The sequence below is a fragment of the Petaurus breviceps genome, unplaced genomic scaffold (genome assembly GCF_028583685.1).
Source record: "Petaurus breviceps papuanus isolate PSGF00001 unplaced genomic scaffold, PetGlider_PUasm1.0 38, whole genome shotgun sequence".
NCBI lineage: Eukaryota > Metazoa > Chordata > Mammalia > Diprotodontia > Petauridae > Petaurus > Petaurus breviceps.
This window is the reverse complement of record NW_027186304.1, coordinates 13,375,365-13,402,446: the sequence shown is the minus strand read 5'-3', so window position 1 is coordinate 13,402,446 and position 27,082 is coordinate 13,375,365.

Below are 27,082 nucleotides of genomic sequence, written 5' to 3'. Positions count from 1 at the left end.
ATAATGCTGAAATTGTGTCCAGCTCAATCTCCAGCTTCCTTTGGGAAAAGGAGAGTCTCTTTATACTTAATGATGAACATTCTCACCCCTAGTCATACCCAACACATCACACTGAATCTGAGCCCCTTTAGTGCATTATTCAAATCTCATTCCCCATCCTCCATTGTCTGATATATTATTCCCATCCATCTCAACACTTCCACCTCAAAGTTCCAACCATCACCAACCTTTCCACTGCGTCATCTATAATGCCTCTTTCTTAGGGAACAATTTTTCCTGTATTCTATATCTTTTCCCCTTCCACTCCTTCCATTTTATAGTTATGAGCTTAACTAGGTTATCCCCTCATGATGCAGCTTCACTGATCACACTTTTTAGTACTGGTTGTATTTTTCACTAATTCCCCTGGGTCCACTAGTCAAGGTGTTGAAGTTGGAACTCTTTTCACCCTACTTTCACTCCCAGGTTCTCTCTACCTCCATTACTCCTCTCCTTTGAGAATTGTGTTATTCATTTCTACTACTCAATAAAAATCCTGGTAGCTCTTGTCTACAGGTCAATCAATCTCTTTCCTTCCTTAATGAGTTCAATACATGGCTCACATTTTTTCTCTCCTCAACTCTTCCTTTCATAGTAGGGGACTTCAGCATACATACTGACTTTTCAACAACATGCTAACCACTCAATTCCTCATTCTTTTCATTTCCAATGGCCACCATCCCAACCACACCTCAGCCACACATGAGATCCTTGATGCCCTTCATCTTGTCAAAACCCATAAACAGAACATGTCCATATCCAAGAATTGTGAATTCCTCTTAACTGACTATAAATTATTGATATTCTTTCCTCCCCTTTGTCTTTCCTTATCTAACTCTAATCTTGGTCCACACAGTGATTTACAATCTCTTGACTCTTCAATTCTCTCCTAAGCTATGTCTTCCATACTAGCCACTCTCTCTTATTCCCCCACCTTGACCCATTGGAGAATAAGTTCAAATTTACACTCTCCTCTTCTCTTGAGTCCTTAACGTCATTATTATTTTGCCAATTGTGTCCTGCCAAGTTTCATCCTTAGATGACTTCCACCACTGACTGCATTTTTACCTACATATATGCTGCTAAAACTGGTTAAGAAAATTATTCAAACATTTCTGAGTGCTTTCACCACTAATGCATGCCCACAATCTCAATTGAATCCACAGTGATGCTAGGTAATCCTATTATATCTCCTTTATAAACCAGCTGTTCCACTCTCCACAATGCCTCTTTCAAATATTTTCAACACTTCTCAAACCTCCCAATGTTCCCCTGCCTCTATCTCTGAAGAGCAGGGAATACAAAGTAGGGCAAAAATAGTCCCACTTCTCAAGGAGCACTTATGAGGCTAGCCTAAGGGAGGGAAGGATAACATTTCCATAGAAGGCTAAGGAATCAAATGAAACAAGGACTTCCCATGAAAAGGGCTAGGATGTTGTTTTTGAAATCTGATGTGAATTGTGGGTACTTGGTAGCTTTCAGAAGGGATAAGCTGATAACTGACTATTTTTATTTGCTTGAGACCAGTGAACATTATTCCTAAACTCAACTCAGTATTTACAGTCAATATGCCAACTGTGTGAAAGTCAATGATAAAAGTAACTTAATGGAAAAATCTCAGACTATTCAGATTAGCTGGCAGAATTGAGATTCCATACAAATAAAAAAAAAAAAAACGGTAGAGAGATCATGCCTAAAGAACTGGGGTCTTATGTGGTGCCTATAATGTAATGTAAACCACATAAATATAAGGATTACTTATTTTAAATTGTTTCATACAAATAAGTATATAATTTTATTGTGGAGTCTTTGTACCATAGAAACTTCAGTGTTTCTTCTTTTATTATAAGTAGCATTTCTTCATTTTACCCAGATGTTCCTTGAAACCTTTGATTTTCTTTCCCTTTTTCCTCTCTTTTTTGCCTTGAGAATCAAAGGCAGCTTTTATTTAATTACATTATTCAATGACCTCCATATAACTCTCATTGGGCTCTTTTAAAAATGGAAGTATGTTTAATCTAAAACTAATTTATTGTTTATGGAATTCTGCTTGCAGTTGTTAGTCTAACTTCATTGAGTCTGCAAAGGATATACAGTACATTCAGAATATAAAAGGAAAAGAATTAGCCTTGTCTTGTCTCAAAGTCCTATAAATATAGTTAATTCCACTTAGTGAAAACGAGATTTGCTATATTGTCAGACAAACAAAAAAGCTCATTTAAAAGAAAAGCAGAAAATTTAGCACCTTCTATTGCCTGCTTCACATCATTTTATGATGTCCCTGCTTTAGCAATTTCCAGTTGTTTCCTTGTGAAGAAGTCAGGTGCCATCTATTCAAATAGATTACCAAAGGCAACATGGAGGTCAATGGAAAAAAAATCTGCAAAACCTTTTTAAACACCTCATTGAATTCTGTGTCCCAATTGAACTCTTCATTTATATTTGTAATTTGTTCTGCTTTACAAAAGTTTAGAGGGGAAAGCAAGCCCTGAAGTAATCAACTTCGCTAAAGAGATTGAATCAAGGAAGAGGTCTTTAAAAACTTTAACATCTTCTTCTGGACTATACTTCCTTCTCTTTCGTACTAAATTGTCTATTTTTTTTTCCTTCATTCCAAGGACAACAAATGCTGAAGAAAAGCAATTTACATGTTTAAAGTCTGTTCTCCCCACCCCCCCCATTTTTTTTCCAGAGCCATGATTTCTTCGATATATAGAAAGTCCCATTGCTGAAACTCCCTTCCCTGATATAGTACAGCAATATGTAAATTAGACTTTGATGCCTGAGGCATTGGGAAATTAAGTGACTTGCTCATGGTCACATAGGTAGCCTGTGCTATAGCAGGATTTTTATATAGGTCTTCTTTTTTCAAAACTAGCCCTCTACCAACAAAACTGTATGGACTTTTTCAATTTTCATTGAACTCAGATGAAAATAATTTTCCTTATTTGCAACAGATATAAGACACTGGATTTAAAGTTAGAAAAGGATTTGAACTCAGTTTGTGACTTTGTGTGACTGCTGGAAAGAAAATTAATTTTGATGAATCTCAACTTCCTCTTTGTACAAGAGAGACAATAATATTTTCACTGGTGGCTTCACAGGGTTAATATGAGCAGTACAATCTGAAAGCACTAAAGAGATAGGCATTTGTGATGTTATTTATAGTTCATTAAACCTTCTGATAGTTTAATCTCTATATCAATTATTTTTATTTTTTTCCATGATCAGTTGCTGTTAATATAAATGGTAGAAAATGAAATGTAGATTTGAAAATCATCTGGTCAATTTGATTAAAGGTCACAATCAAAATCATATAGTGAGATTCCAAAGAAAATTGACTTATTTGCTTATTTTAGAGCTCTACACAGTGGGTTCTGAGGATTTTGTGACTAATTTTGAGAAGAGTGAAAAAGTTGCCAAGGGAGTTTGTCAATAATAAGCATTTATCAAATGCTTACTTATTATCAGCATGGCATTATGTGCAATGTGTGGGCCAGACTTCAGCATGGTAAATGACAGACAAGAGTATTCAAGTCAATTTCAGACTTGAGTAGTAAACTAACCTGATGTTCTAGGAGCAGATAAAGTGGCAACCTAGAGACCAGTGTCCTTTAACAACTTTAGGGCATACTCAGAAGTGGCTGCCATTTTGATTGTACTCTCTTGCCCAAATATAAGCATCACTTTTCAAACTCATTCCCTCTTTAACTCAGAGATCTTGCATGATTTTAAATCCTACTTCCCAAAATTTAATTTTTACACTCAAAATCTACTGCCTACACAATATGCTGCATGATCTTTGCTTAATCTCTCTCTTAAGTATCAATAAATGGAGAAGTTTTCAACTGCCCATTGTCTGCAGAGACAAGACACTAAATGTCTCTCTCAATGAATCATAATTCTTTGTGTGTTCCTTTTCAAATGCATACCTTATGAAAATTACTGTGAGATTATCTTCCATTTTATTCAGGGGATGATGATTCAATCTCCATTTAATAACCCTCAGTACATATTGATCTCTTGTCTCTAAAGAATTCTTTGTTGCTCTTGCTGTCAGCTTGTTCAACAAGTTAAATAGCTTCTTGAACATAATCCTTTCATCCCCCCTTGTGGAACTTAAACAAATGTTGGTTCATGCTCTACATGACACAGATTTATATAGGAATCCAACTGGAAGGATTATACAACTTTTTTCTGTTTCTTTATGAAATGGCAGGCAGACATTTTCTTTAGAGTTTAATATGCATAACAACTTAAACTCTGTGTGGGTTGATGCTGTATGTTGAAGGCTTTTTCAGTTACAATCTAAAACCAATAGATTTAGAATGTGATCAGCAGCAAAAGTCACTTAAAATTAACCTTCAAAAGTGGTGTAGAAATTACTGCCTCAGAAAGCTTTATGACTTTGCTAAAAATATTGTCATATATCAGGGATGGTGTTAAAGAGATATGGTAGAGAAGGTCAATAGGGTTTCTATCCCCTGCCTTGTCTTATGAAATAAAATCCCTACTATTTGAATACTAAATATTTCAGTATAACAATTTGGCATTGGTTCTTAAACCAGGATTTTCTTAATATGTTTATTGGTAAAGGAAGATTTTTGGAATATAGTCTATGTTTCATCTACTGTACATATGAAATAAAAAGCATTAGATATATACATTATCTAGTACATATATGAAGCTTTGGTTATAGACAATCATATATCATGTAAATTTACATGTATTTATTAATTAAAGAGCATTATCCATGAAACATTGCCTTAACTTGTGGAAAGTTTTAGAGATTATGTTGATACATGTATTTGAAGTAGACTTAGAGAAACGTAATTTTCTCTTATGCTGCCATCCCCCACTGAATACCACCACCAAAGACATCTGTTTGGCAGAGTGGAGAAAATGTTGGGCTTGTAATCTGGAAGACTCATCTTCATGAGTTCAAATCCAACATTAGCCAGTTACTGTGTGACCCTGGGCAAATCACTTAACCCTGTTTGCTTCAGTTTCCTCATCTTTCAAATGACCTGCAGAAGGAAATGGCAAACTACTCCAGTATCTCTGCCAAGAAAATTCCAAATGGCATCATGTACAGAAAACAGAAAAGCAACTAAAAAACAATAATAACCCCCCTCCAATATTCAGTCAGTTGATTTACTCTTCTTCTCACATGTATCAAATGAGTTGTTTCAATTGCATTCTGTGGACCATTAATTCATTCTTTCTTTAATATTTTTTATCAAATGCTTTATTAACTTCTAGTTTATATCATTCATTTCCTCAAGATTTTGAGTTACAAATTTTCTCCCCATTTTTCCCCTACCCACCAACCCAAAATAGCGATGCTACTGGATATTCCCTCCTCCAATCTGCATCCAATCTCCAAACCCGTATCTTCTCCCATATCCCCTCCGATTTTCCAGTAGTGCATGGAGGATCTCTATGCCTCAGTACTTGTATATCTTATTTGCAAGTTACATGTAAGATAATATTAATAATAGTGCATACACACACACATATATATTCATTAATTCATTCTTTGGAACTGAACTTAATTTTCCCTGCACATTTTTTCATTGAAAGTTGGAAAATGTTGCACAAAATTTTCTGAACATACAAACAAAAGGTAATCTAACTAAACTTCTGGCCTCTACTTCTACTTCTCTTTTAGGGTTGTTTTATAAGTTATTTTAATTCTTTCTTACATCATTTATAAGTGCATATTCAATTAATAACTATATACTTTAAAATGTTTTCCAGACTTGTTCACCAATGAATTCATGCATATGAAATATAAATCAGTCTATACAATTTGTTGAACATTCCTGAATTTTGTGAATACAGGCATAAGATTGTGTTGCAGTTTATAATATGGAAATAAATGATGAGTGCACTCTTTGAGAAAACAACATATACAATCATAGAGTCCATTTGTCTACTTACTTCCCCTTTGTTACCTTTGTTTTCCTGGAAAATAAATATTTTTTTTGGAGAAATAGGAGGATAATGTGGTGCAAGGTTTAGATGAATGTAATTCCCTATTAGGATGGAAGCTCCTCAAAAGTAGGTGTTATTTCATTCTTTGTATTTATATCCACAGTTGCAATCACAAAGTAGGCCACATAGAAGATTCATATCTATCCATTTTGATTCATTTATTCACTGATTCATAAGGAATAGAGCACTTGGGATTAAGCAAAACATTTCTTCTGGGAAGAGGAAAGAGAATCAAACACTTTGACCATGAGATCCCTCCTATAAAATGACACCCTTAATTATAGTGTTCCACCTTATGATGTGTTGCTTACCTTACTTTCTAAAGTTCTTACTCTGATAGGCTGTCTGCTCTAAGTAAATAATTCTTGTTCATTTCTGGAAGGAGGAAAAAGTGATTTTTATCACTCCTGAGGGAAAAGGAAAAGGGTTTATTGCATCTCCCATTTCAGTCTGTAATTTCTTGCATTCTGTATACTTGTCCAGCAGCATTTTGTAGTTGGCAGCTCTATATAACGCATATACACACAACAATTTCCTTGTAAATTAGGGACTAACAACTACTTTAGGAAATATATCCCACAAGACAAACATGTATATCTCTTCAGAAGAGAATACACATTGAAAATATAATTTCTCAACACTAACACTAACCTATCATTGTTTTTATTTCTTATTGATCACACACAAAAAAGAATTTGGTAGAATAAAACACAGACTTAAAGTCTCCTAGAAGGTATCTCTTCTGCATGACTTCATGTCACATAAGATTCATGTAACCTGATTCCATGATTGCTGCAACCACAAAATAGTTTTATTTTATTATCTTAAAAGTATCAACATCAATCAGTATCTAAAACTGGAAATCATCTGTTTTCCAAAGAAGCAAAGAAGTTCAAGAAGAAAGTCCTGAGCAAGGTTCAAACAGAGGTCAAATAGAGATAGTGAAATTTTCTCCAATGCTTCTGTTTGTGGATGATAATTACATATTGTATGAATCTCCAAAATAATAGGGTATGTTGGGGCAGCCAGGTGGTGCAGCAAGTAAGAGCACTGGCCCTGGCATTGGGAGACCTGGAATTGGTTCCGGCCTCAGATACTGGCACCCACACAAAAAATAACTGGCCGTGTAACCTTGAGCAAGTTACTTAACCCCAATTGCTTAAAAAAAAATACAGTATGTCTTGAGCAATGAGAATAATGGTTTAACAATAGCTAGGGAGATGAAAAATACATGGAATAGATTTTGGTATGAAGTTTGATAAGTAAGTTGTTTACTTGTCCAAGTCCACTAGAAACCTAGGTTTTTCAGTCGATAGAGTCCCTGGCCAGGAGTCAGGAAGACCAGAGTTCAATTCTGGTCTCAGACACTATCTGTGTGATCCAGGACAAGTCACCTAACCCTGTTTACTTAATTTCCTCATCTATAAAATGAGTTGGAGAAGGAAATAGCAAAGTACTCCAGCAGAATTTTTGCCAAGTAAACCCTAAAAAGGAGTCATGAGGAGTTGGACATGACAGCAAACAACTAAGCAGTAAGTCCATTAGAAGACACACACACACACACACACACACACACAAACACACACACATTCACTCACCCCCTTGATAGTAATTGATTTATAATAAGCTAGGCTCAGATTTGAATAGGAGATTAGATTGGATAATATTTGGGGGGAAATAGCACTTTCAATGATTGCAAGCTGTTTATTGCTTTATAAACACAATTTTAAATATTAACAATCCCCTGGCAATGTTATATAGTAGCAACACATGCCACCTCATGATTTTAGATGAACCCAATTTGCAAGTGACCCTAAGGGCTATAAAAGATCCATATTGTCCAAAAGGTGATTACAGAACAATATGAAATAATTCTTGATGAAGTGGTATGAATAAATGTAGCACCTATCATATTTATGGTGCTTCAACGTTTGCAAAGAGTATAAAAAATTTCATCTAATTTGATTTTCACAAGAATTCTGCCATGTAGTTGCTATTATTAGCAACATTTTCTAGATGAAGAAACTTATGCTAACTTGGTTAAGTAATTTGCCCAGGGTTACATATTAAGTGAGGGACTGAGTCCAGATTCAAACCCAGACTTTCCTGAGTGAAAATCTAGCACTTCATCAACTCTGCCACCTAACAGACTCTAGGGAATCAGTTATATGTTCAATACAGAAAACTTAGCATATAATAAGACTAATGTTAAGAGATGGAGAGTAGGTGCTACACTAGCATTCGGAAAATGGTAGAACCAGAAGAAAGCTTGAAAGTATAGATACACTATAGATAGGTAATAAAAAGATAGTTAAGAATCTCTTGCATGCACCATTTCGAGTTGACCGTCGTGTCCATAATACTTGGCAAAGAGTTTGTTAACAGGCATGTAATAAGTGTTTGATATAAGAGAAACAAATATGAGAGAAAAAGACACAAAGATAGATAAGGAAAATGAGAGTGAGGCAGACAGACAGACATCTTACTAAGTCAGGTCAAATCAAGAGGCAATTGGTGATATAGTCGATGAATGCTGGAGGTTGAGATAGACAAACCTGAGTTCAAATTAAATTTCAGTCACTGACTTTGCCATGGGTACTTAACCTCTGTTTCTCTTAGTTTTTGCAACTCTAAAATGAGAATAATAATAGTACTTAACTGATAAAGTTGGGGTAGGATCAAATGAGATAATAGATGTGAAAAAAGAAAGCATTTGGCACCTATTATGTAGTAGATGCTGTGCGCATGAGCATTCCCATTCTCTGGACCTTATTAAGCATCCGCTATATGACGGGTATGGTCTTGGAACCCTAAAGAAAGGCAAAAAAGAGTTACTACATTCTTGCTACTACTACCAATCTAATCAGTTCAAACGTAAGAAAACATGACAAACAATTATCTTCTACATTCAAGCATCTCTGTAACGTGTTCCTTAGTTTCGTCTAGGGGTCATCACTAAGGATCTAAGTTAAGACAGATAAAGAGAGTCACTGAGGTAAATTCCATTTAAAGGATAGTTTGTGATGACTATTGATACAGAGAGATAAAATAGATAATATTCCTATTCTGGGTTCATTTTTGGGCGGGGGAAACTTAGTGTTTGTAGGAAAGGTGTCCATTAACTAGAAGTGCTTTTCAGAGAACTATATAGCCCAGGAACAAAGGACATTAATATATATATATATATATATATATATATATATATATATATATATATATATGTATATTTAAAGAGGATATTCATTGCCTTCACTAATGGATTATGGAAATCAAGTTTTAGGTTGCAAACGAAAGTCAGCATCAAGATATCCACAAGTACAGAAATAAAGTTCAGCAGAAATAATGTATAATGAAGTTAAGGTGCCTAGGTATCAAAGTAAGGAGAATATCAGAGTCAGACAGGTAAAGAAACAGTGAAGGTTAAACATCCCATATTAAAGCAAATTGTCAAGTGCATCAGTTATAAGTGATCTACATTGTTCATCTGAATAGACCGTTATATCCTTACACATTGCTTGGACTCACCCTATTTGTAGTACTGTGGAAGCTCCACAATGTTCTTTGTGCCATTTTTAATCAAGATGGTCATGTTTTTTTTAGAAACACAGAGTAAGCTCTTTGCCCATTTAAACAGACCATATTGCTTTCTTCTTTTTTTTCACAGATATTTTGCTGACAGAAATGGGCATTTATAAGACATCATAATGGTCCTCACTATCATATTGCTAAACATGAAATGGTTAATGGTACTGACTTTTAAAAAATCAAGGGGGAAGATCCAAGATGGCAGAGTAGAAACAAGACTTCCTTGTGTCTCTGGCTTCCACATCCTCCAATATATGTAAAAAAATTACTCTAAAATACTTTAGAGCAACAAAACCCACAGTGACAGAGAGAAACAAATCTCCTGCTGAAGGAAGACCAGCAGGCCTACAGGAAGTGTCCAACACAGAGCTCTGGGAGCTGAGCACAGTCCCAACTGAGCCACAGTCTTAGCCCCAGGGTGGCCCTGACCAGGAGTGGCAGATGGAGCAGACATCACAAGAGTGAATCACCAGCAGCTGTAGCTGTTTCCAGACTTCTCAATCCACAAATGCCAAAGACAAAGTAAAAGGTCAGTGTGGAACTTTGTTGGGAATGGGAAATGTGATCTAGATGCTGCCCCCAGAGCAAGAAGTATGGTGGTTGCAGCCACTGCTGTGTGGCTGCTTCCAGTGCTCCTGGCCTACAGATTGTAGGGGAACCAAGCAACCATTCAGAGGGCAATCACTCTTGCTTCAACCTGCTTAGATCCAGATTGTGGACTTGGGTGGTGGTCCTGGGGTGTGCCACCAGTGAGCCAGAGTATTTGGGGGCTGTAGAAAGGGCACCCATCTAACACCTCCAGCAGCTGCAAACATCCCAGACATTTGGCACAAAGTTATCTCCATTCTGGAAGCAGAGTTCTGTCGTGGCAAAGAGCTCAAAAGTCTAGTAATTGGCTGCCAATATGAGCAGGCACAGGAAGAACAAACAGATGATTGAATCCTTTCTTCTGGACAAAAAGGATCAAAGCATGGAGTGGGAGGAAGACAATGAAGTCAGAAATCCTGAATCAAAAGCCTCTAAGCAAAACATGAACTGATTACAGGCCATGGAAGAGCTCAAGAAGGATTTTGAAAATCAAGTAAGAAAAGTGGAGGAAAAATTGGGAAGAGAAATGAGAATGATGCAAGAAAATCATGAAAAGTGAGTCAACAGCTATAATGCCATGCATGAGGAGCTTTCCAGAGGACTGCTACTGTGAATATTTTTAAGGTTCTGATTACACAGTATATTGAACACTCTATTTGTTCCAAAACAAATCAGAGCAAAACATTCCCAGTGAATCAAGGTACAGCATTCACAATGTTACAGCTTATCACAAAAAATCACAATATAGTATTCTCAAAAGATATTATGAAAATGGCCACATAGTTTGCACCAAAGTGGTCACAATATTTAAAACAAAGAACAATCATCTCAAAGTACAATAGTCAGTCTTCCAATCATGGGGCACACTTAAGTTAACTCAATCAGTCACTTATCAATCAATTACTATGTATCATTAATATACAATTTCTCCACCCATACATCACTAGCAAATTGCAATTTCATCCTTACTCAGTTCCCACTGAGAAGTCTTTTTTTTTTTCAAATCAAACACTTTATTAACTTCTGGTTTACATCATTCATTTCTACCAGATTTTGAGATACAAATTTTCTTCCCGTTTTTCCCCACTGCACCAAAATAGCAATCCAACTGAATATCCCTTCCTCCAATCTGCTCTCTCCCATACACCCTTCGACTTTCCAGTAGGGCATGGTGGATCTCTATGACCCAGTGCTTGAATATCTTATTTCCCAGTTACATGTAAAATAATATTAACAACAGTATATCTATATAAATATATATATATATATATATATATATATATGTGTGTGTGTGTGTGTGTGTGTATGTATGTATATATAAACATTTTATTTTAAAACTTGAATTCCAGATTCATTCCCTTCCTCCCCTGTCACTCACCAGTACTGGGAAGACAAGCAATTCAGTAATAGGTTGTGCATGTGTCGCTATACAAAACATTAAGAAAACAGATATATGGTAAAAGACTGACTATATTTCCCTCCCTCTTATGCCACTTCCCCCTTGTTCTATTCCCTATTTTTAGCCCATCTCTTTTCAAAAGTGGGTACTTTCAACTTCCCTCCCCCCAGCCTGCCTGCCCTTCCATCATCCCACCTCTCATATGTACACACACACACACACACACACACACACACACACATATATACATATATACATACATATGTGTGTGGGTGTGTGTGTGTGTATTACCTTCACCTATTTTCATACTGAGAAAAGTTTCATTAGTCACAATTATCGTTTTCCATGCAGGAACATAAATACTTCAACTTTGATAAGTTCCTTATGATTTCTTTTCCCTGTTTACCTTCCCATTATTCTCTTGCTTCTTATATCTCAATGTCAAATTTTCTATTCAACTAGAATGCTTGAAAGTCGTCTATTCCATAGAATGACCATATTTTCCCCTGAAACATGATACTCAGTTTTGCTGGGTAGGTGATGCTTGGTTTTAATCCCAGGTCCTTTGAGCTCTAGAATATTATATTCCAAGCCCTGTGATTTCTCAGTGTAAAAGATGCCAGATCCTGTGTTATCCTGATTGCATTTCCACAATATTCAAATTGTTTCTTCCTGGCTGCTTGTAATATTCTCTCCTTGAGTTGGGAATTTCAGAACCTGGCTATAACATTCCTAGGAGTGTTTTTTGGCATCTTTTTCAAGAGGTGATTTGTGGACTCTTTCACTCTCTATTTTGTCCACTGGTTCTAAAATATCAGGCCAATTTTCCTTGAGAATTTCTTGAAGGATGATTTCTAGGTTCTTTTTTTGATCATGGCTTTCAGGTAGCCCAATAATTTTTAAATTATCTCTCCTGGAACTATTTTCCAAGTTAGTGGTTTTTCCAATGAGATATTTTGCATTGCCTTCTATTCTTTCATTTGTTTGGATCTGTCTAATAATATCTTGATTCCTCATAAAGTCACTAGCATCCATTTGCTCCAATATAATTCTGAAGGAATGGTTCTCTTCAGTGAGATTTTGAGATTATTTTTTCATCTGGCAAATTTGGCTTTTTAAGGCATTTTTCTCTTCATTGCCTTTTTGAGCTTCTTTTGCCATTATAGTTAGTCTATTTTTAAGGTGTTATTTCCTTCAGTCAGGTTATTGACTCTCATTTCATAACTTTCTTGCGTTGTTTTCATTTCTCTTCCCAATTTTTCCTCCACTTCTCTTATTTTCTTTTCAAAATCTTTTTAAGGTACTATATGGCCTGTAACCAGCTCGCATTTTTCTTTGAAGCATTTGGTTCAGGAGTTCTGAATTCACTGTCTTCCTCCTGTTCCATGCATTCATCCTTTTTGTCCCCAATGTAGGATTGTAAAGTTGGCTTGCTCTGTTTATTTTGCTTCCATCATTTGCTCGTATTGCCACTCAATTACTTGACTTTGGGGCTTTTGCCACAGTAGGACACTGCTACCAAACAGGGAAGCTTCATCCAAAACACTGGGGTTTTCTTAGCTGCCGAAGGTATTAGTCGGGGGCCCTCTCTGAAAAATCCACCTTATTTGGCAAGCTGGTCGCACACCCCAGGACCTCCACCCTTGACAGCAATCCAGATCCAAGTAGGTTAAAGCAAGAGCAATTACCCCTCAGATTGGTCACTTGGTCCCGCTACAATCTGCAGGCCAGGAGATGAAGCAGCCACATGTGGCTGTGGCTGTAGGGCTGTGGTGTCTCAGCTGCTTCTTGCCCCGGGGTCAAAAGCCAACCACACACTCCCAACTACTGGATCCCAAAGTCCACATTGTACTGACATCTCACTTTATCCTTAGAATCTATGTGTTGATAATTTTGAAAACTGTCACAGCTGCTGGTAATCTGAAGTCCCTCCAGCAAGTGGTTGGTCAGTTCTGCCCTAAAGATAAAACATTAGGCTCACGTGGGGCTGGGGTTGGCTCCCACAGTGCTGCACTGGCCACTTGCTGCCAGCCTGCTGGACTGTCCTCAGTGGGAGGTTAGCATCTCTGTGTCATTTTGTGGGTTCTATAGATCCCAAGTTTGTTCAGAATCACCTTTTACATGAATTGGAGGAGGTGAGAGCCAGAGCCCTGTGGAAGTCCTTTTTCTACTCTGCCATCTTGATTCCACCCCTGAGAAGTCTTTTTTAAATTGACTTGGGGCTTGTTCTCAGATTCGCTGGATCCCCTTCCATGGTCCCAGATTCTACCTGGATTTACCAGACTGTCACCCGGATTCAATGGCAGACAGCCCCCCAATTCCTTCTCCAGCTCTCTGGGTAGGTCCTGTTCCACAATGAAATTCAGAGGGTCCAGTCCATCTCAAATCCTTCACAATTTCTGCTCCTGCAAATTCAAGGCTCCATCAAGCCACAAACAGACAAAGTCACTGCATTCTAGTCATGCTTCCAAAGTGTTCTGCAGCTTGTTCAAAAAATCAGAATCACCTTATCAAGTCTGGGGAGGGAGGTGCTCCTGGGATCCTGGGTTTCTGGATTCCTGGATTCCTGGGCTCCTGGGCTTCTGAGCTCCTCTTCAACATCCTCCTGGCAGCTCCTTCTACCTCCACAGTGCTCCAAGAAATTCTGACTGTGGCTCTATGAGGCTTTTCTTATATACACACAACATTAGCTTCCTATTTCAGTGTAGCAGCAAGTACCCCAAGCGTCCTCAGGATTTGCTGCCAACACAGGTTCTTAGATCTGCTTTGACAAAGGAAAGCAACTCAAAATGGGTTAACAAGCTTACTTTAATCAGAAAAATATGTATCATTTACCTAGTTCAGGGGAAAAAGGTCAGCACCCTGAACTTCAAAGTATACAGGCAGAATTATCAAGACAGAAACAGATCAAGTAGACAGCTTTCCAAACTGTCCAACTATTACATACATACCAAATCAACATCTGGGTTTCAACCTATGGGTTTTTCAAATCCGGGGGGCTCTGGACAACAGCTTCCCAGAATCCATATCAAATCACAGAACACTTCTCAAAGTGAGCCCCAAAACAAAGCTACACATCAGGGCTTATATAGCCTTCTCTTGGCTCAGAGAAGGTAACAACCTTATTGACTCAATGGCCAATCAAGAAGTATCTACTGAAAAACAAGCCTCCCACCCCAGGCTTCAGGTGCACATTAGCCTAGGGGCAGGGAAGATATTTAAATTTACATTCCAATTACATTCAGCCAACCCCTTCCTATGAAATTCAGGAATAGGGGTTCATATCTTCTGTTTCTTTCACAGAAGTTTGATTAGTTACTAAGTGCTAAGTACCTGCTTACTTGCCAATATAAAAAGGGGTCTTCAAATTACTATTACAACAACATGCTAAAGGAGACTCAAAAATACACTGAAGAAAATAACTCTTTAAAAAATAGACTAACTCAAATGGCAAAAGAGACCCAATAAGCCAATGAGGAGAATAATGTTTTAAAAAGTGGAATTTTCCAGATGGAAAAGGAATTTCAAAAGCTCACTGAAGAGAATAACTCCTTCAAAATTACATTGGAGCAATTGGAAGCTAAATACTTTATGAGAAATCAAGATACTATAAAACATATACAAACAAATGAAAGAAATACAAGGCAATGTGAGATATCTCATTGGAAAAACCACTGACTAGAAAATAGATCCAGGAGAGATAATTTAAATATGATTGATTTACATGGAAGCCATGACCAATAAAACAGGCTAGACACCATCTTTCAAGAAATTTTCAAGCAAAATTGCCCTGATATTCTAGAACCAGAGGGCAAAATAGAAATTGAAAGAATTCACCAATTGCCTCTTGAAAAAGATCCTACAAAGAAAATTCCTAGGAATATAATAGCCAAATTTGAGAGTTCCCCAGTCAAGAAGAAAATACTGCAAGCAGGGAGGAAGAAACAATTTGAATACAGTGGAAACACAATCAGGATAACACAAGACCTAACAGCTTTTACATTAAGGGATCAGAGGGCTTGTAGTATGACATTCTGGAGGTCAAAGGAGCTAAGACTAAAACTTAGAATCACCTACCCAGAAAAAAATGAGTATAATGCTACAGAGAAAAACACGGTCATTCCATGAAATAGAGAACTTTCAATCATTCTCGATGAAAAAACCTGAGATGAACAGAAAATTTGACTTTCAAATACAAGAAGCAAGAAAAGGTAAATAGGAAAGAGAAATCATAAGGAACTTATTAAAGTTGAGCTATTTAAATTCATACACAGAAAAATAGCCAAAGGGAATATATATGTATGCATATGTTTATATACATATATATGAATATATAGATATGTATACATGCATATATGTATGTATAGGAGGATGTATGTGTATGTAAATATATATATGTGAGTGTGGGCATTTGTATGTTCATGTATACATAGTCAGAGGGCACAGGATGAGTTGACTATGAAGGGATGATATATAAAAAATAAAATTAAGAGGTGAGAGAGTAATTTATTGGGAGACAAAGAAAGGGAGAGATAGATTAGGGTAAATTATCTCATATAAAAGAGGCAAGAAAAAACTGTAACAATGGAGGGGAAGAGCAGGATGGTGAAAGGGAATGTGAAAACCTGTTTCTCACTGAATTTGGCCTAAGGAGGGAAATAGCATACACACTCAATTGGGTGGGTATCTTACACTACAAGAAAATAGGGAGTACGGGATAAGAGGGGGGAGAATAAAAGGGAGGGCAGATTGGGGGAGAGGGTAGTTAGAAGCAAACATTTTCGAAAAGGGATAGGGTCAAAAGAGAAAATAGAATAAGTGGGAGATAGGATGGAGGGAAATATAATTAGTCTTCCACAACATAACCACTATTGAAATGATTTGGATAAGTACACATGTACAATTTATATTGAATTGTTTATCTTCCCAGTGGGGGTGCTGAAGGACGGAAGAAGGGGAAAAAATCTGGGACTCAAAGATTTTTTTTTAAGCAATCAGGGTTAAGTAACTTGCTCAAGGTTACACGGCCAGTTATTTAGGGGTGGGTGCTAAGTGTCTGAGCCCAGATTCGATCCCCAGGTTTTCCCGACTCTGGAGCCAGTGCTCTTACTGGCTGTGCTACCTGACCGCCCCAAGGGACTAAAAGTTTTAATAACAAATGTTTAATTTTTTTTTTTTTTTAGGGGCAGAGCCAAGATGGCGTAATGTAAGCAGTAACTTTTCTAACCTCCTCCGTGATTCCAGTCACTAAACTTTAAAAAGTTAATCTGAACAGATTTTAGAGTAACAGAATCCCTTGAGAGACAGACCATGGCAGATTCCCAGCCAGGAAAGTACCCACATAGGTCTGGGCAAGGGGAGTGCAGAGCACACAGAGGCAGCACCAGTGTACATCAGAGAACAGACTACAGCAGAGTGAGAAAGAGCCCCATCCAGCAGACTCACCCACACCAAGGGTGACTTGCAGCCATCTCACCACAGGATAGAGGATGGGTTGGAACTGAATAAGAGAAGGCTCAGGGCCTGCAGCAGTGACAGCAGCTTCTCCTGGGGCTACCAGCCTGCAGCCTGGATGTTTAAATATCACATACCTGATCTTCCAGGAGCCAAGATGGTGGAATAAACACTAGCTGCTCTGATTCCTCCTCCCTGACCCAGAAAAAACAGATATAGATGTTCCACCCAGAGCAAAATCTTGAAATAATGGAAATAGCCTCAGGCTTAGGAGGCACTGAGAAAGGGTGTAACTAAGGCATTATGGATTCTGAAGAAAAGGGCAGGAGTCATGCCAACAAGCCCCATCTCAGTTGACTAGCAGAAGCTCTGGAAGCCCAAGGAGGTGGAGCCAGCAAGTCCTAAAAACACAAGCCCAGGGCTGCTTCAGCACCACCAGGGGAATCTGCAGACACCAGTGCTACAGCCCACCAGCCTCAGAGCCTGCCTGAACTGTAGCCCAGGGCATAGAGATGGAAACCTGAAGTGGCCTGACCACCCCTCCCCCACAGATTACACTGTGAACATCAGGGTAACTCAGGGGAAACACTGAGAATCCTGGCCTTGGACTCAGTTGAGATACTTAGAGGATACAGCACACAAAGTTAACAACCAAACCCCTACCTCCCAGACTGAGAAGCACAATGCATCTGTATTGCAAAAGCAGAAATCCACTCTAAAAATTCAGGACATAGGAAATCACAATGGTCAAGAAAGAATCTGAAATCTGGATCAATAAGATGCTTCTATAGTGAGCAAGAACAACCAAGTTCAGAGGACAACATGGATTATATACTCACACTGGAGACCACAAAAGGAAATATAAACTAGTCTCAAGCCCAAAAAGCATTTTTGGAGGAGCTCACGAAAGATTTTAAAAGCCAAATTAGAGAGATACAAGATTAAATCTACAGGGACCAAATTAGAAAAAAATATCTCACTGAAGAAAACAAATACTTAAAAAGTAAAATTGTTGAACTGGGACGAGAGGTTCCAAATCTAACTGGAGAAAATAACTCCCTAAAAACGAAAACTGAATATATGAAAAAGGAGCTTCAAAAACTAACCGAAGAAAATAATTCACAAAAAATTAGAATCAGTCAAATAGAAGCTAAGTACTCTATGATGCATCAAAAGTCAAACAAAACAGAAAGATTGAAAAATTAGAAAAAAGTGTAAAATATCTCACTGGAAAAACAACTGACCTGCAAAATAGATCCAGGAGAGATAACCTAAAAATTATTGGTCTATCAGAAAGCCATGATGAAAAAAGCAGCCTGGACAACATCCTCAAAGAGACTGTCATAGAAAAGAGTCCTGAGGTACTAGAATTAGAGGGTAAAGTTGTTATTGAAAGAATTCACTGGACTCCTCCTGAAACAGGTCCCAAATTGAAAACTCCAAGAAATATAGTAGCCAAATTCCAGAGCTACAAGGCCAATGAGAAAATACTGCAAGCAGTCAAAAAGAAACAATTCAAATCTTGTGGAACTACAGTCAGGATTACACAAGACCTAACAGCTTCTACATAAAAGATCAGAGGGATTAGAATTCGATATTTAGTAAGGCAAAAGATTTAGGACTGCAACCAAGGAATGTTGATCCCTCTTTAAGCCAGAAACAATAAGCATAAAGTTCATATGATATTTATCTCCCTCCTTTCTTCCCCTCTACTATAATATGATTTTATGCCCCTTAGTGTGGCATAATTTACCTATTTTGCCTCATCCTTTCCTTTTCTGCCATTACAATCCCTTTTAACCCCTTAATAAGGTTTTTTTTTTATCATCAGATTAGTTCATTTGTACCCATACCCACTATCTATGTATCCCTTTTGAAGGTCACGATAGTCATATAAATTTCAGTAGTATCAGTGTTGTTTACCTTTTTATGTCTTTCTCGAGTCTTGTAATTGGAGACCAAATTTTCCATTGAGCTCTGGCTTTTTCATTAGGAAAGTCTGGAAACTGAAAATCCCCAATTAAATACTAAATTAGAAATAATGAAAACCAAAGAAGAGATTAATAAAATTGAAATCAAGAAAACTATTGAATTAATAAATAAAACTAAGAGCTGGTTTTATAAAAAAAACAATAAAATTTAAAGACAATTTGTCAATATGATAAAAAAAGAAAGAAGAAAACCTAATTATAGTATCAAAAATGAAAAAGTTGAATCTACCTCCAAAGAAGAAGAAATCAAAACAATAATTAGGAATTATTTTGCCAAATTGTATGCACACATTCTTTGTGAAATGGATGAATATTTACAAAAATATGAGTTGCCCAGATTAACTGAAGAGGAAGTAAATTACTTAAATAACCCCATCTCATAAAAAGAAATCAAACAAGCCATCAATGAACTCCCTAGAAAAAAATCGCCAAGGCCAGATGGATTAACCAGCAAAGTCTATTAAATATTTAAGTTACAATAATCATTTTTCCATGTTGGAAAGTAAATAGTTAAACTTGGTAGGGGCCTTATGATTTCTTTTCCCTATTTACCTTCTCATGTGTCTCTAGGTTCTTGTATCTGAATGTCAAATTTTCTATTCAACTGTTTTTTTTTTTCATCAAGAATGCTTGAAAGTCCTCTATTTTTTTGAATTACCATATTTTCACCTGAACCATGACACTCAGTTTTGCTGGGTAGGTGATTCTTGGTTTTAATCCCAGCTCCTCTGACCTCTAGAATATCATATTCCAAGCCCTTCGATCCCTCAAATGTGGAAGCTGCCAGATCCTGGGTTATCCTGATTGTGTTTCCACAATATTCAAGTTCTTTCTTCATGGCAGCTTGTAATATTTTTCCTTCACCTGGGAATTCTGGAACCTGGCTATAATATTACTAAGAGTTTTCTGTTGGGGATCTTTTTCAAGAGGTGATTGGTGGATTCCTTCAACCTCTATTTTGCCTACTGGTTCTAAAACCTCAGGGCAATTTTCCTTGAGAATTTCTTGAAGGATGATTTCTAGGTTCTTTTTTTTTTTTTATCATGACTTTCACGTAGTTGAATAATTTTTAAATTATCCCTCCTAGATCTATTTTCCAGGTCAGTGTTTATCCAGTGAGATATTCCATATTGCCTTCTCTTTTTCATTTGTTTGGATCTGTTTAATAGTATCTTGATTACTCATAAAGTCACTAGCTTCCATTTGCTCCCATCTAATTCTGAAGCAATTATTCTCTTCAGTGAGGTTTTGGAATTCTTTTTTCCTCTGGAAAATTCAGCTTTTTAAGGTATTCTTCTCCTCATTGGCTTGTTGAGCCTCTTTTGCCATTTGAGTTAGTTTGTTTTTTAAGTTATTATTTTCTTCTGTCAAGTTTTTGATTATCTTTTCATGATTTTCTTGCATCATTCTCATTTCTCTTCCCAATTTTTCCTCTACTTCTCTTATTTGTTTTTCAAAATCCTTGTTCAGCTCCTCTATATGGCCTGTAACCAGTTCACATTTTTCTTGGAAGCTTTTGATACAAGAATTCTGACTTCATTGTCTTCCCCCTGTTCTATACTTTGGTCCTTTTTATCCCCATAATAGGAGTCTAAGGTTTGACTGCTGTGTTTGCTTTGCTTCCTGTGCTTGCTCATGTTGCCACTCAATTACTTGATTTTTGATCTTTTTGCCACTGTGGAACTCTGCTTCTGGAAAGGTGAGATTTGAACCAAATCACTGGGATTTTCACAGCTGCAAGAGCTATTATTTTTGTGCCCTCTCTGAAGCCTCCACAGGCTCCAGCACCTGGTCACATCCCAGGACCTCCACCCAGGACAGCAGTCCAGATCCAAGCAGGTTAAAGCAACAGCTATTACCCCTCAGAATGGTTACCTGGTCCCCCTACAATTTGCAGTCGAGGAGCTCTGAAGCAAGCATGTGGCGGGGGCTGCCACACCTTAGCTGCTTCTCCCTCTCCCTCTGGGGGCTGTGGCCAGACCACACTTCCAGACCCCCTTTTTCCAAAGTTCACACTGACATTTTACATTGCCTTTGGTATTTAAGGGTTGATAAATCTGGAAACCACCAAAGCTGCTGGTGATCCTTTCTCTTTGAAGTCCCTCCAGCCCTTTTTGCTCAGGGATGCCCTGGGGCTAAAACTGTGGGCTCACAGGGGGCTGGGCTCTACTCCAAGCCTGATGGCATGAACACTTTCTGTCTGCCTGCCAGACTGCTTTCAGAAGGAGGTTTGTTTCTCTCTGACACTTTGGGTGTTCTATTACTCCACAATTTGGCCAGAGTCATATTTTATAGGACTTTGAGGTGGTAATGGGGGGGAACGCTGAGTTTTCCTGCTTCTACATCATCATCTTGGCTCTGCCCATGGGCTCTATTACAAATTTAATGAAGAGTGGATTGCAATACTTTACAAACTATTTGGGAAATGTAGTGAAGAAGGAGTCCTACCAAATTCTTTTTATGACACAAATATGGTACTAGTACCTAAATCAGGAAGAGATAAAATGGAGAAAGAAAATTATAGAACAAATTCCGTCATGAAAACAGATGCAAAATTTTAAATTAAATATTAGCAAAAAGACTAAGCAACTTATAACAAGAATAATACATTTTGATTATACAGGATTTATTCAAGTAATTCAAGTATGGTTTAATATTAGGAAAACATCAGTATGATTGATCATATGAACAAAAAAACTAGCAGAAAACACATGATTATCTCAATAGATGCAGAAAAGGCTTGTAATAAAATACAAGATCTACTCCTATTAAAAACACTAGAAAGTATAAGGAAAAAATAAATAAAAGTATAGGAATAAATAGGGGTCTTCCTCAAAATAATAGGTAGCATCTATTTATTACCATCAGCAAGTATTAAATGTAATGGGGATAAGATAGAAGCATTTCCAATAAGATCAGGGGTGAAATAAGGATGACCACTATCACCCCTCTTATTTAATCAGGTACTAGAAATGTTAGCAGAAGCAATAAGAGAAGAAAAAGAAATCAAAGGAATCAAATTAGGCAAAGAAGAGACTAAGCTATCACTCTTTGCAGATGATATGATGAAATACTTAGAGAATCCTAGAGAATCAAGTAAAAAAAAAACTACTTGAAACAATAAATAAATTTGGTAAAGTTGCAGAATATAAAAGAAACCCACATAAGTCAGCATTCATATATATATATATATATATATATATACATTATCAAATGCTTTATTAACTTCTAATTTACACCATTCATTTCTGCAATATTTTGAGTTGCACATTTTCTCATTGTTTTTCCTCTACACACCACTCCAAAAATGTGATCCCATGGGATATCCCTTCCTCCAATCTGCTCTTTCCTATATCTTCTCCCATTCCCCTTCCAATATTCCAGTAGGGCACGGTATCTATCACACTGCCTGTATATCTTCTTTCTCAGTTAGATGTAAAATAATAATCATACATATTTTTAAATATTTGATTTTAAAACTCTGAATAAAATATTCTTTCCCTACCTCCTTCATCACCCACCATTACTGGGAAGAAAAGCAGTTCAATATAGGTTGTACATGTGTAGGTATGCAAAACATTTCCATAGTGAATACATTATAAAAGACTCACTATATTTGCCTCCATCCCATGCCCATAACCACTTGTTCTATTCTCTACTTTCATCCTGTCCCTTTTCAAAGGGAGACTCATCTTTCTGAGTTCAAATCTGCCATCTGACACTCACTAGCTATGTGACCCTGGGAAAGTAATTTAACCCTGTTTTTCTCACTTTTCTTATCTATAAAATTATCTGGAGAAGGAAATGGCAAAGCATTCCAGTATTTTTTCCAAGAAAATCCCAAATGGTATAATCAACATGACTGAACAACAATAAGCACAAGTCTCAACATAATGCTCTAGGTGAAGTCAGTTTAGGCAGAGTACACTTGAGTCCATGATTTTTACTAGAGAACCATTATTTTTATTCTGTCTTCTATGGATTTCTGGTTAACTCAGTTATTAGATTTCCTTCTTTGTGGTTATTCTCTGTAGCATCTAACTTTGGGAATATAGATAGGCAGCCTTTCTTCCTTTTCCTTTTTAGTTTAAAACCTTATTGTTAGTCTTTCAAGACCCCTGGAAAATGCATTTTTGTTACAGTTTTGTTAGGTGCATTCTGTATCTGGCCAGGAATCTGTCAACCCTATTTTGGAAGTTGTGATCCAGATATAAGAATCTCATTCTCACAAACAACTTTCTTATCTAGATATTCCCTTTTCAAATATATGCATTTTTCCTGTTCTTCATTCTCTTCTGCCTACAATGAACAACAGAGAAGAACGTAAATCTTTGTGACCCTATATCATTAAGTTTCTTGATCCTGACTTCATAATCATTGGCAATGCTTTTTAGGTTCCTTGTGGTCATGCCATTTGTGCCTTCATGAATCATCAAAGGTGGGTAGTCATCATCTGTTTGAAAAAGTCTTGAGACATTTTCTATTATGTCTTGGATACATGCCCCAGAAAAATAATAGACCTTTCTATTCTTTTTATCATGCCTCTGCTTTAGTGTCCCCGGGTAGGGACTATCCTTAAGAATGTCTCCTTGTTCTTTTCTTCTCCTCTTCCTCTTCCTCCTTCTTCTTTTTCTAATTCTTATTCTCTTCTTCCTCCTCCTTCCTTTTTTTACCACCAATGACCCCATTGTATTTAAAAAGTTAAAATTAATTTTTTTCACAAGGAATAATTAATAAAACAATGCTATATTAATTCAGTGCTTGACTTCTACTGAAAATAAAAAAAATATTTTCATTAAAAGCATGAAAGTAATTGGAAGATGGCTAACAGATAGAATTGTTTGCTTCTGACAAAAGGAGGAAAAAGAAGACTGAACAGTCCAATGCTGCTTTTTACCAATATATTTAGCTTTTGTGATGAGACAAAAAAAAAGAATTATTTTTTTAATTCCTCATGTATAGCACTCTCTTTAACCTTAACTCCTATACATAGGTGCTGCAACTAAAGAACTTAAAAAATGGACTACATAACACCAGAACTACACAATCTATTCTCACATTTTCCACATTCCCATAAAATACTGTAACTGGAGCTGTGATTTAAGTCTTTTATGTTCAACAAGATCAAGAACAAATGAGGAGTTTGAAGCTTGAAATACAAATGCTGAGGAGGTTGTCACTTGAGTGCTGGACCTCCATAGGGCATGCAATTTTGTCTCAACTAAATGGATATGATGCATGCTCTACTGATTTGAAATCAATCTTAGTGGGAATTCTGGAAGAAAAAGCTTTAGTTGTCTCAATAAAAAATCAGAAAAATCCCACCCAGGTATTTTGAAGTAGGAGGGATAGATGGGGGACCAGGCAGGCCACATGAACTGAATAGAACCATAAATTATAGACTGTCACTGGGTCACTAGAATGAAATAGGGTGTTCTCCATCTTCATCTAGCACAATATTGGGCAAAATAAAGAGAAGGAGAATGCAATTTCAATTGGATTCAATTTGCTTCCATGAACAAATATATGTATTAAGTACTGGTTTTGTGCAAAGCACAGTGTTAGACATATGAGTGATTGATTTGGAGTGAAATAATGCATTGATGACTATCTTTGTCCTCATGGAATTTGGAATTTTATCTCTGAATAATGACATACTTTAGATGATTTCATAACCCTACTTCTAATGCCAAGTTTGAGCATAATTGCAGGCTGTTAATTTGTGCTGAACCCAGTTTCTCAACAATACACACACAGAGACACAGACACAAACAAACAGACAGACAGACACACACACACACACACATTTTTTTTTTCTCTCAGGAATATTCTAGATATGTATCTAAGGTAGGGGCCTCTCAAGCAGGGCTTATGGAATGATTCTTCCCGCCTGTGGCTTGACCTTTAAGGGTTGTAAAATCAACCATTGGAAGTATGAAAACATGGGCAGTGTCCCATCTAGCCAATCATGAGCTTGTCTCCAATTCAATAAGGCTACTCGCCCTTAAACACTCTTCTGCTAGTCTCCTGGAGCCTCCTGGAAGGAAGAAGGATTGCACCAATGTAATAGCTCTAGGTAGCAATGTATAAGTAAGAAATCACAGCTACAGAGGACAAAATGCTTCTCCAATTCACACCCCTCAGATGTGAACACACAGCAGCAGAACCTAGATCCCTCTCTCTTGGTGTAACTGAGTAACTTCCTCCCCTACCCAAATCCCACCAATTCTCCATGGAGATGATTCTTAGAGAAGAGGTAAGTATAACAGAGAACTCAGGCCTGTGTGACATTTGGCTTTACCCCAAGGTCACAGTAGATAGAGGACCTCAAGAGATAAAATACAAGCCCAGAGTTTTCCACCTAAAAGGAAACAATGGATAGGATACTGTTAAATATCTTTTTGTCTTAACAACTTTTCCCTTCTTCCCACATAATTAAAGGCCAATTGGGCACATTTATAAAACTTATCTATCTTATATTAGTCATTCAACCTTTTGTAGTAAGATGAACATAGTCAGCACACATTTTTACAAGTTTATATTATGCATCTCCCTATGATTTCAAAATTTTATGTATATATCCTTTGGTATGAAATGATTTCACATTGCTTTGCTCTCTTACATAATTATAAAAACAAATGAAGCTATATATTCATGAGAGTTTGACTGGGTTATATATTTAGTACTACCTTGCTTTTGAGTGGAATGAAACAAGCTAGTATACAAGCTTATAAGAGAATAAATGAATACTGCTACAAATGTTATTACCCACCACTTCACTTAATCATGGAGAGCCCTGTAGAGGAGGCAGTACTAGATTACATGAGATTATAGAGTTGAAATGATCTGGAGATCATCTAGGTCAAATCTCTCAGTTTACAGATGAAGAAGGTCAGGTTTTGAAAGACTAAGTGATTTTGATTTACTAAAGATTCTGCAAATATCCAGGATTAAAACAAATACAATCTTTAATGTATCCCACAAATTTTGGTAAGTTGTCTCATTATTATCATTCTCTTGAATGAAATTACTGATTGTTTTTATAATTTCTTGTTTGACCCACCATTCTTTAGGATTAAATTGTTTAATTTCCAATTAGTTTTTACTCTGTCTTTCCCTGGCCCTTTATTGCATATAATTTTTATTTCATCATGATCTGAGAAAGATGCATTTAATATTTCTGCATCACTGCATAGAATTGTGAGGATTTTATGCCCTAGAATGTGGTCAATTTTTGAGTATGTGCCATGAACCGCTGAGAAGAAAGTATATTCCTTTTTATCCCCATTCAGTTTTCAGAGATCTATCATACCTTTCCTCTCTAAAATCCTTTTCACCTCCTTAACTTCTTTCTTGTTTATTTTGAGGTTAGATTTATCAAGTTCAGATAGGGGGAGATTAAGGTCTCCCACTAGTATAGTTTTGCTATTTCTTCCTCTAATTCCTTTACCTTCTCCTCTAGGAAAGGAAATGGGAGAAAGACCCATATGTACAAAAGGGTTTATAGCAGCTCTTTGTGTGGTAGCAAAGAATTGGAAATTAAGGGGGTGCCCATCAATTGGGGAATGGCTGAACAAGTTGTGATATATGCATGTTATGGAATACTATTGTGATATAAGAAACGAGGAGCAGACGTTCTTCATATTTACCTGGAGAGGCTTATACAAACTGATTCTGAGTGAGAAGAGTAGAACCAGGAGAAATTTGTACACAATTACAGACACAATGTATGTGTGATGACCAACTTCGATAGACTGGACTCTTCTCAGCAATGCAGTGATATAAGTCAATCCCAAAAGACTCATGATGGAGAGAAATATGTGCATCTGTAATGGGAATGCAAATTTAAAGATCTTCCCTGCCCCTAGGCTGGGATGCACCTGGAGCCTGGGGTGGGAGGCTTGTATTTCAGTACATACTTTTTGATTGGCCAGTGGGTCCAAAAGGTTGTTACATTCTCTGAGCCAGGAGAAGGCTATATAAGCCCTGATGTGAGGCTTTGTTTGGGGGGCTGACTTTGAGAAGTGTT